We start from the raw sequence: 19712 nt of genomic DNA on the forward strand, positions 1-19712 counted from the left end.
ACTCTTAAAATATGGTATTTAAAAAGTAGGGATTTTAAATATGGCATTTCATCTATTCGCCATAACTATCTTTTTTGCTTATCTTTTTCCCTTTGTATTTCCACATGTATTTATTTTATTTTTTCTTCAAGTTTTATTGAGATATAATTGGCATACAGCTCTGCATAAGTTTAAGGTACAAAGCATAATGATTTGACTTACATACAACATGAAGTGATGATCACAATAAGTGTAGTGAATGTCCATCATCTCATACAGATACAAAATGAAAGAAAAAGAAAAAAATGTATTTTTCCTTATGAGGATGGCTCTTAGGATTTACTCTCTTAACAACTTTCATACATAACATATAGCTGTGTTATATTGATCGTGTTGTACATGATATCCCTAGTACTTATTTACCTTATAACTGGGAGTTTATACCTTTTGACTGTCTTTGACCAATTCCCACCCCTCCGCCCGCCCAGCCTCTGGTCCCCACAAATCTGATCTTTTTTTCCATGAGTTTATTTTTGAAGTACAGTTGACCTACAACACTGTCAGTTCCTGTTACACAACTTAGCGATTCAATATTTCTATGCATTTCAAAATGATCACCACGATAAGTCTAGTCATACGTCACCATACAAAGATATTAGTTATTAACTATATCCCCCACGCTATACCATGACTCAGTTATTTTACAACTGGAGGTTACTTCTTAAACTCTCTCACCTATTTCTTTCCTCCCCTCACCCCCCTTCCTTCTGGAAACCACCTGTTTGTTCTTTGAATCTATGACTTTTTTTGTTTTATGTTTGTTCATTTGTTTTTTAGATTCCACATATAAGTGAAAACATACAGTATTTGTCTTTCTCTGACTTATTCATTTAGCAGAACACCCTCTAGGTCCATCCATGTTATTGAAAATGACAAGATTCCATTCTTTTTTATGAATAATATTCCATTGGCATGGAATATTCCATTCCATCTTCTTCATCCATTCATCTATTAATGGGCACTAAGCTTGCTTCCATAGCTTTTGTAAATAGTGCTGCAATGAACACAGGCGTACATATATCTTTCTGAATTAGCTTTCTTCAGATAAATACCCAGGAGTGGAATTGCTGGATCATACAGTAGTCTGATTTTTAATTTTTTGAGGAAACTCCATACTGTTTTCCATAGTGTTTGTACCAATTTACATTCCCACCAACACTGCATAAGGTTTCCCTTTTCTCCACATCCTCGCCCACACTTGTTATTTATTATCTTTTAACAGCCAATCTGACAGGTATGAGACGACATCTCATTGTAGTTTTTCTTTGCATTTCCTTCATGTGCCTGTTGGCCACCTGTATGCCTTCTTTGGAAAAATGTCTAGATCCTCTGCCTGTTTTTTAATTGGGTTGCTTGTTTTTTTTGATGTTGAGTTGGATGTATCATTTGCAAATATCTTCTCCCATTCAGTACGTGGCGTTTTCGTTTTGCTGATAGTTTCCTTTGCTGTACAAAAGCTTTTTTTTAATATAAATTTATTTTATTTTTGGCTGCATTGGGTCTTGTTGCTGTGCGTGGGCTTTCTCTAGTTGTGGCGAGTGGAGGCTGCTCTTTGCTGCAGTGCACGGGCTTCTCATTGCAGTGGCTTCTCTTGTTGCAGAGCATGGGCTCTAGGTGTGCGGGCTTCAGTAGCTGTGGCACACAGGCTCAGTAGTTGTGGCTCGTGGGCTCTAGAGCGCAGGCTCAGTCGTTGTGGCGCATAGGCTTAGTTGCTCCACAGCATGTAGGATCCTCCTGGACCAGGGCTCGAACCCGTGTCCCCTGCATTGGCAGATGGACTCTCAACCACTGGGGGAAGTGACTGAGAGCTTTTTAATTTGGTGTAGTCCCTCCCCACAGCTATCTTAAAGATGAGGGTACTGAGGCTCAGCAAGTTAGAAAATTTGTTCAAGATCACAGAGCTTACAGCAGCAGGGCCAGGATTCAGACTGAGTGCATTCCGGCCTCTACCTACTGAGACTGTGCCTGTAAAAAAACCAATTTGACCTGAAGAACAGCAGCAGGACCATACCTCAGTGGCCCAGATTTAAAATGCATTGAAAAAGACAAATCCATAAGAAGAATAAGAAAGGGCTATGTAGATGGCGCCTCCAGACAAGCTTTAGTACACTATACCAGATCAAGAATGTGTTTTCGGTTCAAGGACGCCTACGGCCCAAACTTGCATACTATCTTATGGTGTCTGTGCTGTAATAAGACAATGTGTCTGTTACTTTGTGTCAAGGGAGCCTAAGGACATGTTAAGCAATAGAAAGGGAGGCAATAAATAGAGGGCATATGCCATCAGCCATGATTACCTTCAGCCATGATTACCTTACACTTCTCCAAGGTCTTTTGCAAGGAGTGGCAGAAGATCTCCAGAGTGTCCAGGCCCCAAGCCTGTTTTTCTTTATTTGCCTCAAGTATCATTTGGTGTTGGCAGAGATGAGGATTCTAACTTTCATCTCACATATAACAATAAACAACATCAAAAAGCACTAAGTGCCTAATTACAAAAAAGGATAGTTATAGCTCTAAGTCTACAGTCTACAAATGATGTGGACATTTAGGCACATAAGAAACTGTTCAGTCTGTTAATGTGAAGGGCCTATAAGATTTTAATGGCACATGCAACACACATATTACATATTTAATTTGAACTGTTGAGTAAAAAGAGCTTATCTTTGAGTTACTGAAACTTTTTTTCCTATAATGAGATGACTTGGGTACACAATGGAGAAGAGAAGTAGCTAGTACCATTCCCCACATCCTCTCCCACCACATATTTTCTTTAAGTATTAAAAAAATATAGAATTAAAATCACACACTGAGGAGGCAGCATAATGTGAATGCAAAGCACGAGGCTCCTTGAGTCAGAGAAATCAAGGTTCAAATCCCAGCTCCACTAGTTATTAGCTTTTTCACCTTGGATATATTACTTAAACTCTTTGGGCTTCAGCTTCCTTTTTCAGAAAAATGGAGATAATCATACTTTCAAAATAATCATCAAGAGGATGATAATGATAAAAATAATTATACTAATGCCTAACATTTATTGAGCACTTACTATGTGCCATGCATTGTACTATGAATTCCCTCATTGAGTTCTCACAACAACCTTATTGTATATAATTGATTCCCATTTTGCTAGTGAGGATACAAGGTCAGAGAGCCTATATAACCTGTCCAGGTCACAAAGTCAGTCAGACATGGAATAGGAACCCAGATCTGCCTGTCTCCAAAGCCTTAACCAGTATGCTAATAGTGTGAAAGGACCTAAGCCAGCACCTAGGTGCTCAATAAATGTTAGCAGTTATTACTAAACATCATTCCCATAATCAGCTACAAGGTCAAATGTGTGCCACCAATACAGCATCACCAGAATGTGATATTTCAAGTATATAAACTCTACAGAATTTACCATTTCAACACGTCAAAACGTGGTTAACTTTGACCATGTTTTAAAATAGGCACATTACATACACCCTTGCCTTCTTCAGTAGAAGAAAAGACACTGAACATGAACTTAGTAAGTTCATTATTAAGACCATACCTTGCTGTACCCTGCTGTAATAGAAAATACCAGTACTATGTAACTTTTAGGCCTTTCTCTTTTAATGTCAGCTTTCCCTTTGCTATCACTTTATTTCCTCTGTCAACTTTTCTACCTCTTTCTAGATTGTTGTTTATAATCTGTTAGGGGGTGGGAGGACCACACACACCCCACCAAAATTATTTAAAGTTTCCAGATAAATAAAAAGTAAACATGCGCCAAATGAGAGGCTAACAAACTCTTCTGCAGTGGTAAAGTACATGTGGTAGTGCTAGAGTCCTTCAACAGTTATTTTTTGTGTGCTCTGAGGCCCCTTTCTTATTTTCTGGCTGTCTTCCAGACAGCTGAAGTTGCCAGATGTCAAATTTCCACATAAGGGTGGTGCCATAAATATTTGTTCCCTAAAACAAACAATATTTTTCAAAACCCTTAGCCATCTATAAGTTATTAAAACAATTCCTCAAGGTTGAGCCAGGTAGATATTATTTTTCTTCTACTACTATATTTTCTCAAATTCCATCTCACTGTCAGACTAAATATATACCTCATTATCTAAAGTATCAAGTAAAGAATTAGCATATGCCCCACAGGATAACTTAGAGACCTACCCTGTTACATGGAGGAGTAACCTTTGTTATTTGAAAGAGTTAAAGCTTCTCCCTGAGAACCTTCCTGCTTTACCAGAATATGACTCAGAAGCAAAGGAGGGTCTGGCTCAATAAATACTTTTACTGACTGACCTCCCACCCTATTGGAAGGAGTGTGTAATCACTGAGGAATACACACCCTGGAAGGGTGATGAAATCAGAGCCTGGCTAAACTACATGATTTGTGGGTGAGACCAGAGAGGAGATCTTTATGTCCTCTGTTTTATGTGGAATATCATGAATTTCATCTGTCTTCCCTGTATACACTATAAAAAGCAACAATTATTGTTTTTGTCTGGGCCATTTTAGAAGCTGGGACTGGGAATTCCCTGGCAGTCCAGTGGTTAGGAGTCAGTGCTTTCACTGCCATGACCCGGGTTCAATCCCTGGTCAGGGAACTAAGATCCTGCAAGCCACACAGTGCAGCCAAAACAAAAAAACACCCCAGAACATATGTTTTGAAACTCAGTCATAACTAGCTTATATATGAACTGTTCCACCAACTTCAGATGGAAGTAAAAAGAACTACATTGGAAATCAGAAAGCAGATGGGCTTGAGAGAAAGCAGAGGAAATAAATGCCTGTATGGCACAAAGTCTGGGACATCAGAAAGTTTGCTATGAAAACAACGCTTCTTCTCTTGCTGGTGAATGCCAGCCCTTCCACCTTTGCAGAGTCACTGCATTTGAGGTGTAAAGATCCTTCATTCTTCAAACCCTTACAGGATGTAAAACTCTATGAGGGAGGAGATTTTTGTCTGTTTTGTTCACTGGTCTGGAGTAATGCTCAATGAGTAATTTTTGGTGAGCAAATGATTTATTGAACTTTAGGAAAATACATGGAAATGTTCATATCAAAATCTCTACTTCCACTTACCTGAAACTAAAGTAACCATCTGTTCTCCACAGTTTTACCTTCCAGCTTCAGTAACAGTGTCATATAAATCTTTCAGATCAAACATTAAAATCTTGCACTTCTTCATCCTCTACAGACCACAGACAGTAGGCTCAGCTCTCTGGCAAAGAGCTAAACCAGAACCAGGGTTCAGGTCTGTTTGACTCCAATGCCCATGTTCTTTTTACTATAAATGTTACTTCTCTTAAATCTCACTGGTTCTTCCTCCAAAATCTCTAGATTTCCTTTTTCCTCTCCTTAGTCCTCCGATATTGTATTATGAAAATCTTCAAACAGCCAAGTTGAAAGAATTTTACACCCACCACCTAGAGTCTACCATTAACAGGTTACTGCAGCCACTTTATCACATACCATCTCTCTCTTTATCCATTTATCAGTCCATGTTATTTTTTGATGCATTTCAAATATATTTTATCTTTGATGCATTTCAAAATAAAGCACAGACATTTCCCCTAGTACTTCAGCATATGTCTTAACTAGAGTTTATTATTTGTTTACAGTTTGTCTGTTTTCTTTTTGGGAAGTACCATTTTCCTCTCTTCTTGGCTAAAGATACAATTCTTTTCTCCCCACTCATCTGTCAGTGAACCTGGTTAACCTTTTAAACTGTCAATCTTTACATATTACACAGTTGCTAAGAATTTACAAGGTTTTCCTACTCTCTATAATTCATGCACATATTCAACAAATATTAATCAAGCCAAACAGAGTCAAATTCCCACGCAGGCTAAAAATTTGGCTCTGCTGGGTAGACTAATCATTGGATGACCCTTTAACCCCATATTCTTTAAATATTTATTCTCTAATTCTGTTGGTGACTGACAGGAGCATTTAAACTCTCCTCTATTGTCCTAAGCAACTCAACTCCTATCCCAAGGTATCCACCCTACACAGGACAAAATAAGACCCTGCAGATAACCTGACCACTCTCTTAGAAGGAGATACTCATCTTTCAATGAGGGAGAGATCTAAAGAGCAGACAACTGTTTGGTTTTTTGTTTTTGTTTTTGTTTTTTTGCTGTGTTTGGTCTTTATTGCTGCTTGCGGGCTTTCTCTAGTTGCAGCAAGCAGGGGCTACTCTTCTTTGCGGTGTGTGGGCTTCTCATTGCAGTGGCTTCTCTTGCTGCAGAGCATGTGCTCTAGGTGCACAGGCTTCAGTAGTTGTGGCTCACGGGCTCTAGAGCGCAGGCTCAGTAGTTGTGGCGCGTGGACTTAGTTGCTCGGCAGCATGTGGGGTCTTCCCGGACCAGGAATCGAATCCGTGTCCCCTGCATTGGCAGGCGGATTCTTTTTTTTTTTTTTAACATCTTTATTGGAGTATAACTGCTTTACAATGGTGTGTTAGTTTCTGCTTTATAACGAAGTGAATCAGCTATACATATACATATATCCCCATATCTCTTCCCCTTTGCCTCTCCCTCCCTCCCACCCTCCCTATCCCACCCCTCTAGGTGGTCACAAAGCACCAAGCTGATCTCCCTGTGCTATGCGGCTGCTTCCCACTAGCTAGCGGTTTTACATTTGGTAGTGTATACATGTCCATGCCACTCTCCCACTTTGCCCCAGCTTTCCTTTCCCCCTCCCCGTGTCCTCAAGTCCATTCTCTACGTCTGCGTCTTTATTCCTGTCCTGCCCCTAGGTTCTTCATGACCGTTTTTTTTTTTTTTAGATTCCACATATATGTGTTAGCATACAGTATTTTTCTCTTTCTGACTTACTTCACTCTGTCTGACAGACTCTAGGTCCAACCACCTCACTACAAATAACTCAATTTCGTTTCTTTTTATGGCTGAGTAATATTCCATTGTATATATGTGCCACATCTTCTTTATCCATTCATCTGCTGATGGACAGTTAGGTTGCTTCCATGTCCTGCCTATTGTAAATAGAGCTGCAGTGAACACTGTGGTACATGACTCTTTTTTTTTTTTTTTTTTTTACATGACTCTTTTTGAATTACGGTGTTCTCAGGGTATATGCCCAGTAGTGGGATTCCTGGGTCATATGGTAGTTCTATTTTTAGTTTTTTAAGGAACCTCCATACTGTTCTCCATAGTGGCTGTATCAATTTACATTCCCACCAGCAGTGCAAGAGGGTTCCCTTTTCTCCACACCCTCTCCAGCATTTATTGTTTGTAGATTTTTTGATGATAGCCATTCTGACTGGTGTGAGGTGATATCTCATTGCAGTTTTGATTTGCATTTCTCTAATGATTAATGATGTTGAGCATTCTTTCATGTGTTTGTTAGCAATCTGTATATCTTCTTTCAAGAAATGTCTATTTAGGTCTTTTGCCCATTTTTGGATTGGGTTGTTTGTTTTTTTGATATTGAGCTGCATGAGCTGCTTGTAAGTTTTGGAGATTAATCTTTTGTCAGTTGCTTCATTTGCCAATATTTTCTCCCATTCTGAGGGTTGTCTTTTCGTCTTGTTTATGGTTTCCTTTGCTATGCAAAAACTTTTAAGTTTCATTAGGTCCCATTTGTTTATTTTTGTTTTTATTTCCATTTCTCTAGGAGGTGGGTCAGAAAGGATCTTGCTGTGATTTATGTCACAGAGTGTTCAGCAGGCAGATTCTTAATCACTGCACCACCAGGGAAGTCCCCTGATTCTTAAATCTGCAGTGATTTTTTTTTTTTTAGTGCCGCAAGGATACTTTAACACTTTCTATGGACTGAAGACCTTGGCAGCTACCTTTTAATCCATTTTTGCTCCCCTGATGTACCAAGGAATACTCAAGATGATATGAGATAAGCTGTAGTTCCTGCCCCCAAGAAGCTTAGCTTAGTCCCCACCATTTCCCCAAAATATGTTCTGAGGACACTTATCATATTGCACCCAAATACAAGAGCTCTATGGTCATTATAAACCTGGAAAAGGCTATAAGCCATATTTCTCTCTTGGAGGGGCATAAAAAATAAAGACTGAGTCAATCCAGGCAAGAATCACTTTTTAATCCAGCTTTCCTAAATTTATCTGGCAAAGCACACTTTTTTCAGGTCAAACTTCAAATTTTTAAAATTGTTTCTCACCCCACTTATTCATAAATAGTCCTTGTGCAGTCCTAGCCAATCAAAATGCTCTCTGCTCCCATAAAGCACTTTCTGTCCAGAACTTGTTCTTTCTTTACATGCTGTTTCTTTTTTCCATGGGGGGTTCCACTGTCTGTCCACACATTTAAACTCTCCCCACTCTCTACTGCTTCCAGATGATGCCCTTCTCTCTTGCTCAAGCCCACCTCCACCTTTCATGTCTCAGCTCCCTTGCTCTTATTCACCTTGTAGATTTGTGAGACATCAGACTGGACATGTAAAAGTTACAGCCATGAGAGAGAATGTATTAATGAAAACATACTCAGAAATTGGGCTTCCCTGGTGGCGCAGTGGTTGAGAATCTGCCTGTTGGTGCAGGGGACACGGCTTTGAGCCCTGGTCTGGGAGGATCCCACATGCCGCAGAGCAACTGGGCCTGTGAGCCACAACTGCTGAGCCTACGCATCTGGAGCCCGTGCTCCACAACAAGAGAGCCCGTGATAGTGAGAGGCCCGTGCACCGCGATGAAGAGTGGCCCCCGCTTGCCACAACTAGAGAAAGCCCTTGTACAGAAACGAAGACCCAACACAGCAAAAATAAATAATAAATTAATAAACTCCTACCCCCAACATCTTAAAAAAAAACATACTCAGAAATAAAAATAACACTTAAAAAAGTATATCAGGCAACCCAAGTGTCCATCAAAAGATGAATAGGTAAACAAAATGTGGCATATACATACAATGGAATATTATTCAGCCTTAAAAAGGAAGGGCATTCTGACACATACCACAACATGGATGAACCTTGAGCATATTATGCTAAGTCACAAAAAGACAAAAACTGTGTGATTTCACTTATATGATGCATCAAGAGTAGTAAAACCCATAGAAACAGAAAGTAGAAAGGTGGTTACCAGGGGATGATGGAAAGGAAAATGGGTACAGAGTTTCAGTTTGTGACAATGGAAAAGTTCTGAAGATGGATGGTGGTGACTGGTTGCACAAAAATGTGAATGTACTTAATGCCACAGAACTGTACACGTAAAAATGGTAAATTCTATGTTATATATATATATTTACCAAAAGAAAAAAGATTTAAAAATCTATGTCATAAAATGTGAGAGAATGTGAAAGAAGGCCTGGTAAACTTCAATAATTTTTGATAAGAAACATATCTGCAAGTCTGGACAGACTTTACTAAAAAAATCTCCTGAGATAACAAACTAAACTTTTCCCCTGATAGACACAGATATCAAACCTGGGATAGACTGAGAACACTGAACAATAAGCCAGTGCTGGGTGCCTTCCATTTCCCCTTCCAGGTCTGTCCTCCACCCTTCTGCTCTGCTCTGTGCTCCACAAGGCTGACCCCCAAGAACTGCATCAAGGCGCTCTTTTACCTCTGACTTCCAGTTGGGTTCAGCCAATGGGTGGCACCAGGAGGAGATCTGAAGGCAGAGGGATGGTGAGGTTGGGTATTTTATTCCCATGTGTCCTTCCGTGCTGGGCTGTGGGTTGGCTATATTGTTCTACTAAAGGCCACAGCCACCATCAGAAAACCCCCTCAAAACAGCTCTTTCTCTTGGGTTAGGTAACCACCCAGTTTCTTGCCCCTGAGGTCTGGGTGGCTCACCTGTTATCCCTGGGGTACAGTACAATTCTCTGTTATTTTCCCTAAACCTGTCCATTCCATTCTAAGTGGGACGTCCTCAAATTATCCAATTTGAGTGTGCCTTCTATATTCTGCTGAGCCCTTGACAGATACATGCCCAAAAGGATTTTCTGAATTTATGAGAACTATGCATAAAAAAAGAGACAGGGCTTCCCTGATGGTGCAGTGGTTGAGAGTCCGCCTGCCGATGCAGGGGACACGGGTTCATGCCCCGGTCCGGGAAGATCCCACATGCGGCGGAGCGGCTGGGCCCGTGAGCCATGGCTGCTGAGCCTGCGCGTCCGGAGCCTGTGCTCCGCAACGGGAAAGGCCACAACAGTGAGAGGCCCGCGTACCACAAAAAAAAAAAAAAAAAAAAAAGACAGAAAATATAGGAAACTATATAAAGTTAGTTTCCTAAATCTACCATTCTAAATCTAGGTGAGAGATAAGAGGTAGATATATAAATTTTGAAAGCTTAAAACATGTTTAGAAAAATATTGATGCCTGGGGTCCTGTGCACCCACCCTTCAAAAAAATCTCCACTTTTTTGACAGATTTGGTGCATCGGACCCAGACTCTAAATTGTTTTGAAATTCTGAGCGACCTATTTTACTACTAGGAAAGTAGGACACAATGTGTGAGAGCTTTGAAAATTTACTATATTCTTTCAAATAGCACTCATGACACCTTGCACATTCTTCCTAATATTGCCCAATTCATAGTATAAGTCTAAATTCTGGACTTTCAGAAGAAAATTTCTGAAGGAGTATCCTTAACTAAAAGACAGTTTCTCCTTTCTTGTTTGCTCCTACAAAGTGGGTGTGCTGGAGCATTACAGGTACATCTTTGTCAGCCTGAGAAGAGATGCAAGAGGGTCCTCTTCGTAGGGACTCTCCAGTATAGGTTCCTTCAAAGGAATATGCTTTCACGAGCATCTGGAAATTTCCTTATGTCTTGAAACTGAACTCTCCATAAAACATTTTGGGGAATGGAAATCCATTTAAAAAATTTCAAGTCCAAGCAATGAAAAGTAATATTTAACCTCAAAAGCAATTGCACAGTTCTCTTATTCTTGGCAATATAGGACTAAAAAGAATGAGCTCTTTCCTCTGGGTGAAAGGATAAGAGGTGTCAGAAAATGAAGTCTAAATCTGTTTCCGGAAGGAAATGAGAGAAGCTAGGAAAACATCATTTCCTCCTCTGGTTTATGTCACTAGAGTTCATTTTGGACAGAAGGTCAGCAGTCACTGCCAGGTGATTACTCAGAAAACTAGCAACAGATGAAGAGGAAAAGTAGAACCCATCTTGATCATGGTGGCCCCCATGAAGCTGAGCAGCATGGCCTGGGCTAGCTGTCCTCCAACAAGTATCTTCTTCCAACCCACTGTGCTCTCCTGATGACAGCAGCACTGACTCGCATGTACTTTGCTAAACAGGTTATGGAATGTTGGACTGTAAGAAAAAATAAAAAGCCTGTTCTGACTTAGGTGGGATGATTGTACATGAGAAATGAGGGTAGAAAAGGAATCTGCTATTGTAAACTGTCTTACAGTTTATATTATATTTTGCTTATTTCAAACTTGTCTCAAGTTGGAAGGCAACAACCTCAGCGAGGGAACAGGACATAGATCAGAGTTTCTGCCAATCATGGAAGGGCCCTTCAGTCCTCTTCAGGATTTAAACGGAACACCTCTCATCTAAAACAACTAATTTTTTTTTTTTTTTTTTTTTACAAAAGACAATTCAAATTAAGAAAGCTTCAGGATTGACTCTTATGGGATAGCTGTTTCAACTAACTTGAAGGATTCCACCCTCCCTCTCTCTCCCCCACATTAAGCTGATATTTTTCTCCCTTTTTAGTTATTTTTTCAATTGCTTATATATCTCTACATCAATTTTGTCTTTTTTGGCAAATTGCACTGGTGGAGGAAGGTCCCAAGACTAATATTTTAGGACTACCAAATTTGAGGACATTTACATTAAAGAAACATTTTTCAAATGGGTCAACCTAAGAGTTCCTTAAGTACTTGCTCAGGTTCCCATTTCTTAAATCCTGCATGAATCTCAATTATGAAATTTAAGCATCACTGACTCCTAAGTAAATACATTGGACATGTCTGAGCTAAGGAGCTTTACTAAAATTAACAGCTGTGATACGTTTTATATACAATAAATGCCCAGATAATACAACTGACAGCAACTGCAGAAGTGCAGATTAACTTGAAACTATAAAGTGAAACTTCAGGGTGAAGCTGCAGTTAACAAGGAACGAAACAAACATGTGATAACAGGCAGGTTTTTGGACAGTTTCCAGGAGATGCCAAGAACATTTATTAACCCAAGCTATGAGGATTAATAGTACAGAGATCTGCAAGGTAAGCATCTTTTTTCTTTTCCTTATCTCTTTCAAGCACAGGCTAGTTTTTTGGCTAAAGAAGATTTAAAAGACAAGGAGTTTCTCTACCCTTCAGGTTTTTTACAGTATAAAATATTCTTGATATTTTGTAAGAAAGAATCAGAAAAGGAATTTAGAAAACTAAAGGTTCTGAGAAAGAAAAATAGAGAGGAAATAAACTGTGCAGTTGGAGTTAAAAATAACTGAGACCATTCTCAGGGTGAGTGATTCTAGATCATTCTATGCAGTACCAACTTCCAAAAACCGTGGAAGAGAGGGACCATCAGCTTTATACAAATAAGTAAAAACTAACACTTCTAGTTATAGAAACTAGAGTCACTATACTTGAAAGGAAAATGTATATATGGATCTTCTGGTAGTTTCTATCCAAGATGAACCAGAGAGTTATGCCAAGACACAGCAAACTTGGTGAATGGTGGATTCCTTAGATGGTATCAATGAGGATTAAATGTCCTAAGTCAGGATGTTCAAACCTAAAATTCAACAATGGAAAGGTTCACTTGATTTAAAAGAGATCTCTCACAGGAAAGGAAGGGCAATGGTATGATATGTAAAGAAACTAATGTATCTACATGGAAACATGTGAATCTAGGAGTGAAACATTAGGAACTGTAGCTAGGATAAGAAAAAGGGAGAAACAAACAGGTGGGAGATTTATATTACAGGCTGCCATGAGAGATGAAGAACAAAGATGATATATTAATAATAAGATTACAAAATCGATACAGAAACTAACCAAAAGTAGTGTCTGGTAGTTGATATGAGCTATAATACTAATTCCTTAACAAACAGCAAATACATACAAATCACAGTCCAATTAATTAGCTACATCCTAGAGATTTCAGAGTCCTTTGCTGGGCTATCTAGGCAGCTAGCATGTCAGATCACCGTGATTCCCACCAAGAGGAATGAAGGAAATAGTTCAGGACTTTGCTCTAGTTCTGCATACTATTTTGTTTTGGCTTTTTTTCTCTAAACCATGAATCGGTGTTGAATTTTATTAAGTGCTTTTTCTGCATCTACTGAGATGATCATTTTTCCCCTTCTATTCTGTCGATGTGGCAAATTACATTGATTTCCAAATACTAAGTCAACCTGCCATTTCTGGAATAAACCCTACTTGCTCGTGATGTATTACTCTTTTTATATAGTGCAAATTTACTTTGTTGAAGATTTTACACCTATGTTTCCCAAAGGATATTAGACTGTAATATTCTTTTAAGTGTCCTTGTCAGATTTGCCAATAAGGGTTAGGCTAGCCACATAAAGAACTGGAAAATGTTCCTTCATCTTCTAATTTCTGAAAAAGTCTGTGTAAGATTGGTATTATTTCATCCTTAAATATTTAACAGAATTTGTTACTGTAATAATCCGGGCCTGGAGAACTTCAAGGAAAGATTTTTCATTAAAAATTCAATAGCTTTATCACATATGGGGCTACCCAAATTTTTCATTTCTTCTTGTACTGATTTTGTTAAGTTGTATTTTTCCAAGAAATTTGTCCATTTAACCCAAGCTGTCAAATTTGCTGCATAAAGTTGTTCAAAATATTCCTATATTAAGATTTTAATATCTGTATGATCTATAATGATATTGGAAATTTTGTTTTCTCTTTTTTTCTTAGTTGTGCTAGGGGTGTATCAATTTTGTTCATCTTTTCAAAGAACCAACTTTTGACTCTGCTAAATGTCTCTATTGTTTGTTTTCTAGTTCATTGATTTCTTCCTCTATTATTGTATCTTTGTTATTTCCCCCTTTCAACTTTAGGTTTACTCTGTTCTTCTCATTCCTGTGAAAACTTAGATAACAGATTTTCAACCCTTCTTCTTTTCTAATATAAGCATCAAAAGCTATGAATTTCCCTTTAAACACTGCTTTAGCTACACAGATTCTGATACAGTGCTTTCACTTTCATTCAGCTAAAAATTTCCTAATTTCCCATTGATTTCTTCTTTTAACTATGGGTTATTTAGAAGGGTGACATTTACTTTCCAAATATTTCAAATATCCAGAGATCTTTCTGTTATTAATTTCCAGTTTAGTTCTGGTGTGGTCAGAAAACATGCTCTATATTATTTTAAATTTATTGAGATACTTTATGGCTTGGCATATGGTCTATCTTAGTGAGCGCTCTATGTGCACTTGAAAAGAATGCAGTTGTTGAGAATGGTGTTCTATTAATGTCAGTTAGGTTGAGAAGATTGATGGTGTTATTTCATCTCATATATACCCTTGCTGATTTTTTATCTACTTACTCTATTAATATTGAGAAAAGAATGTTAAATCGCTAACTCTTATTGGGATTTGTTTTTCTCTTTAATTCTGTCAGTTTTGCTTCATGTAATTTGAAGATCTGTTACTAGGTAAATGCACATTTTGAGTTTTTCTATCATCCTGATAAACTGACCTTGTTATCATAACAAAATGTCCCTCTTTATCTCCTTACCTTAAAGTCTACTTTCTCTGACATTAATATAGCCATGCCAGCTTTTCATGCTTACTGTTTACTTGGTATACCTTTTTCTTTTTATTTATTTTATTTTTATTATTTTTTACTTTCAACATGCCTATGCCTTTATATTTAAGGTACATCTCTCTTTCCTCCCAGCTTTATGGAGACACAATTGACATATAATATTGTGCAAGTTTAACATGTACAATGTGATGATTTGATACACATATATATTGTAAAATGATTACCACAATAAGGTTAGTTAACACATCACGCACCTCAAATAATTACAATTTCTTTTCTTGTGGTGAGAATATTTAAAATCTACTCTCTTAGCAATTTTCAAGTATATAATACAGTATTGTTAATTATAGTTACCATGCTGTATATTAGATCCCCAGAACTTATTCATTTTATAAGTGGAAGTTTGTTCTCTTTGACCAACATTTCCCCATTTCCCCCACCCCCCAGCCCCAGAAACTACCACTCTACTCTCTTTTTCTATGCATTTGGCTTTTTTTTTAGATTCCACATACAAGTGACATCACATAGTTATTTGTCTTTCTCTGAATTTCTAAAGTGCATCTCTTTTAGACAGTTGTTAAGTCTGATCATTTATACTTTTAAATTAAAACATGTGGACCATTTAATGTAATTACTGATCTTGCATTTGTTTCTATTTGTCCTATTTTTTAATTCCTTCTTTACTGCCTTCTTTGGGTTAATCAAATATTTTTTAGTATTTCATTTTAGTTCCTCTAGTGCTTTTATTTATACCACTGGATTTTTCAAGTGGTTGTTTTAGGGATTGCAATATGCATCATTAACTTATCACAGTCTACTTACATTTAATATTATACCATTGTACATACAATGTATGAGATACATAACTGTATAATTCCATTTACCACACCATCCTGTCCATCGTGTTATTGTTGCCATATATATTATTTCTACATATTTGTGGTAGCTTTAAAGTAGATGCAAAAATTTTTTGATACTACTCCCTATCTCCTCTCCTCCTGAGTGTGGGCCATACTAGTGACTCATTTCTAACCTACAGAATGAGGTGGTAGTGACAGTGTGTGATTTCCAAGACTAGGTTGTGAGGACACTCAGGCAGTCTTATGGAGAAGCCCACATGGTAAAAAAAAAACAAAACTGAGGCCTCCTGCCGACAAGCATGTGAGCAAGCATCTTGCAAGGAGATTCTAGGGTCCCAGACAAGCCTTCAGATGAATGCAGCCCCCACCAACATCTTGATGGCAACTTGTGACACACCGAGCCAGAACCACCCAGCTAAGCCACTCCTGAATTCCCAACCCACGGAAACTGTAAGATAATAAATATTTAGTGTTTTAAGCCATTAATTTTGGAGAAAATTTGTTATATAGTAATAGATAATTAATGCAATATATTATAAATCCCATAATACAATGCCATTTTTGTTATAAACAATCAGTTGTCCTTTAAATAAATTAAGAAAAAAAGTCTTTCACTTTTGCCTGTACAATTACCATTTCTAGTGCTCTTCATTCCTTTCTATAGATCTGAGTTTCCTCCCGGTATCATTTCCTCTCAGCCTAAAGAACATCCTTCGGCATTTCTTGCAGTATAAGTCTGCTGACAACAAATCTGCTCAAATTTGAAAATATTTTAATTTTACTCTCATTTTGCAAGGATTTTTTGCTTAGTATAGTATTTTGAATTGATGGTTTTATTTTTCTTCTTTCAAACTTTAGAGATGTTGTCCTATTGTCTTCTGCCTATTTCAAATGAGATGTCAGCTGTCATTCTTTGTTGTATGTAATATCTTTTTTCTCTGGCTACTTTTAAGAATTTTCTTTTTATCTTTGGTTTTCAGCAGCTGACTACAAAGTGTTTAGGTGTAGTTTTCTTCATATTTACCATATTTGAGGTTCACTAAGAGTTTTGGATCTATGGGTTGATGTTTTTGACTAAATTTGGGGAAATTTTGGTCATTATTTCTTCAAATATTTCTTCCTCATCTTTCCTCCTCTGTTTATGTGATTCCAATTAGACATGTTAAATTACTTGATACTGTCTCACTGTCACTACAGCTCTATTCTCCCCATCCCCAATCTTTCTTCTTTTCAGCTTGTATAACTTCTATTTATCTGTCTTATAGTTCATTGGCCCCTTTCTTCTGCAGTATCCTTCCTGCTCTCTTAAGTCTATCCAGTTAATCTTTATTTCAGCTGTTGTACTTTTCAATTCCAGAATTTCCATTTGGCTCTTTTTAATAGTTCCATTTCTCTGGTGATGGTCCCTATCTATTCATTCATTACGGCCATCTCTTCTTTTAAATATCTGAACATATTTACATTAGCTGTTTTAAATTCCTCATGAGCTAAATCCATCATCTCAGTCATCACACAATGAGTTATATTTTTTCCTCTACAGTATGTGTCACATTTTTGCTTGTCATATTTTCACTTCTTTGTATTCTAGTAATTTTTATTGTATGATATACATTGTGTATGATATGTTATAGATGGTCTGGATTATACTGTTCCTTTAATGTGTGTTGAATTTTGTTCTGACATTCAGTTAAACTACAGGAAGATCCTCTTGATCCTATTAGGCTTGGTTTTATATCATGTAGGTTGGGTTTTGTCCTGAGTCTTAAGGTACGGCATTTATTGTAAGTATTATTCTTACTCCTAAAGTTGTCCTAGCTGGGGTCTCAAAGGAATGCCTGTAGTGCTCATCAAGGTCTCTCTACTCTGGCCAGACTATAAATCCAATATTTCTGAGCACTGTGCACCCTCAGGTATCTCTGCTCAGCTCTCGGCCCCACAGAAGCCACTCTGACTCAGGCCTCACAGAAGCTTGCCCTGTGCATGCCCAGCCCAGCCCTTGGCCAAAGACCTGAGATAAATCCCCAAGAAGATTCCTGCCCCTATATCCATTTGCTGCTGTCTATCCTCCTTTACTCTGACCTACAAATCTCAGCCCTCTCAGACCTATGAAAACGAAAGCAGATGGCTGTTGTAATAAGCCATTAAGATTTTGAAGTTATCTGCTGCACAGCCAAAAAAAAAAAAGACACAGTGTGATATTAGCTGTTTTGACTGGATCAGCTGAGCACTTCACTTTTCCATCAAACACGCATAACTCTCATTATCTGGGTAAACTATTATCTTCTAAGACCCAACTCATGATACCTCCTCTATGAAGCCTACAGAATTAGTCCCTATCTCCTACATGCTCTACAGGGCAGGGATTCTTTTCGTCTATTTTATGTACCGATGTATATCAAGCACCTAGAGCACTGCTTGGTATGTAGCAGGCCCTCCATAAATAGTTGAAGAATTAATGATTTAACACACTGAACTACTTTAAGTTATATATCAAAATATATATTCATATTCCCAATGATCATGCTCCTCTTTCACACAGAGCTATACAGGATCTCACAGGACTCATTTCCACATTAGGAAGGTTGGGCTTTGATTTTAGGTACTTGGGAGCACCTGAAATATTCAAATAAGCAAGTATATTTGTTAGAATTAGAACTGGTTCTAAGTAACTGAGCACCCCCAAATACAAGGCGGAAAAGTGTGTTTGTGTGTGTGTGTGTGTGTGTGTGTGTGTGTGTATACACACAATTTTTTTTCCAGATGAAGACAAAAAGGTATTCCAAGGTAAATCATCCTGGTCACTTATCTTCATATCATTTTTTTTTGGAGGGGGGTGCGTTGGGTCTTCGTTGCTGCACACAGGCTTTCTCTAGTTGCAGTGAGCGGGGGCTACTCTTCGTTGCAGCACATGGGCTTCTCATTGCGGTGGCTTCTTTTGTTGCAGAGCACGGGCTCTAGGCGAGCAGGCTTCAGTAGTTGTGGCTCACGGGCTCTAGAGTGCAGGCCCAGTAGTTGTGGCACACAGGCTTAGTTGCTCCACGGCAAGTGGGATCTTCCCGGACAAGGGCTTGAATCCGTGTCCCCTGCATTGGCAGGTGGATTCTTAACCACTGTGCCACCAGGGAAGTCCTTCATATCATTTTTGAAAAACAGGTTTATTGAGTTATAATTGACATACTATATAATTAATCCATTCAAAGTGTACAATCCAATAGGTTTTAGTAAAGCCCCAGAGTTGTGCAACCTGCACCACTATCAATTCTAAAACATTTTCATCATTTCAAAAATAAACTCAATACCCATTAGCAGTCACTTCCCATTTCCCTCCATAAAATCTCCCCATCCATCCCATCCCTAGACAACCAGTAATCTACTTTCTGTCTCTATACACAGAACGATTTGCCTATTCCATATAAATGGAATCATACAATATGTGGTCTTCTGTGACAGGCTTCTTTCACTTAGCATGGTATTTTCAAGGTCTTCATATAATTTTCAAATACAAATATAATCAGCTTAAAACACAAAGAATAATTAAGAGCACAGATTACAAAGCCAGACTATCTGGATTTATCTCCTATCTCCACCCCATATTAAAGTTATGTGGGCTTCCCTGGTGGCGCAGTGGTTAAGAATCCACCTGCCAATGCAGAGTACATGGGGTCAAGCCCTGGTCTGGGAAGATCCCACATGCCATGGAACAACTAAGCCTGTGCACCGCAACTACTGAGCCTGTGCTCTAGAGCCCACATGCCACAACTACTGAGCCCGTGTGCCACAACTACTGAAGCCGGCATACCTAGAGCCCGTGCTCCACAACAAGAGAAGCCATCACAGTGAAAAGCCCGTGCACCACAATGAAGAGTAGCCCCCGCTCGCCTCAACTAGAGAAAGCCCACGCGCAGAAACGAAGACCCAATTCAGCCAAAAAAATAAAAAAAAAAAAGGAATAAATAAAATAAATTATTTTTTTAAAAATTACATGATTTGGTTTCCCTGGTGGCGCAGTGGTTAAGAATCTGCCTGCCAATGCAGGCGACATGGGTTTGGGCCCTGGTCCAGGAAGATCCCACATGCCGCAGAGCAACTAACCCCGTGCGCCACGACTACTGAGCCTGCTCTCTAGAGCCCGCGAGCC

At 38.5% G+C, this 19712-nt stretch overlaps 1 protein-coding gene across 12 annotated transcripts in view; it reads right to left on the reverse strand.

The window, feature by feature from the left end:
- DNMBP (dynamin binding protein) overlaps positions 1-19712 on the reverse strand; it is a 117013-nt gene that overhangs the window by 83379 nt on the left and 13922 nt on the right. The window contains exon 1 of one of the 12 annotated variants that reach the window (XM_089897998.1): positions 202-6553. The exons of the other annotated variants lie outside the window; for them this stretch is intronic. The gene's annotated coding sequence lies outside the window, so the exon portion shown is untranslated. Of the gene's footprint in view, positions 1-201; positions 6554-19712 lie in introns of those variants that run through there. 12 annotated transcript variants of the gene reach the window in all.

This window comes from Delphinapterus leucas, chromosome 16 (genome assembly GCF_059928025.1).
Source record: "Delphinapterus leucas isolate spDelLeu-1000000601 "Yukka" chromosome 16, BTC_Dleu_Yukka2, whole genome shotgun sequence".
NCBI lineage: Eukaryota > Metazoa > Chordata > Mammalia > Artiodactyla > Monodontidae > Delphinapterus > Delphinapterus leucas.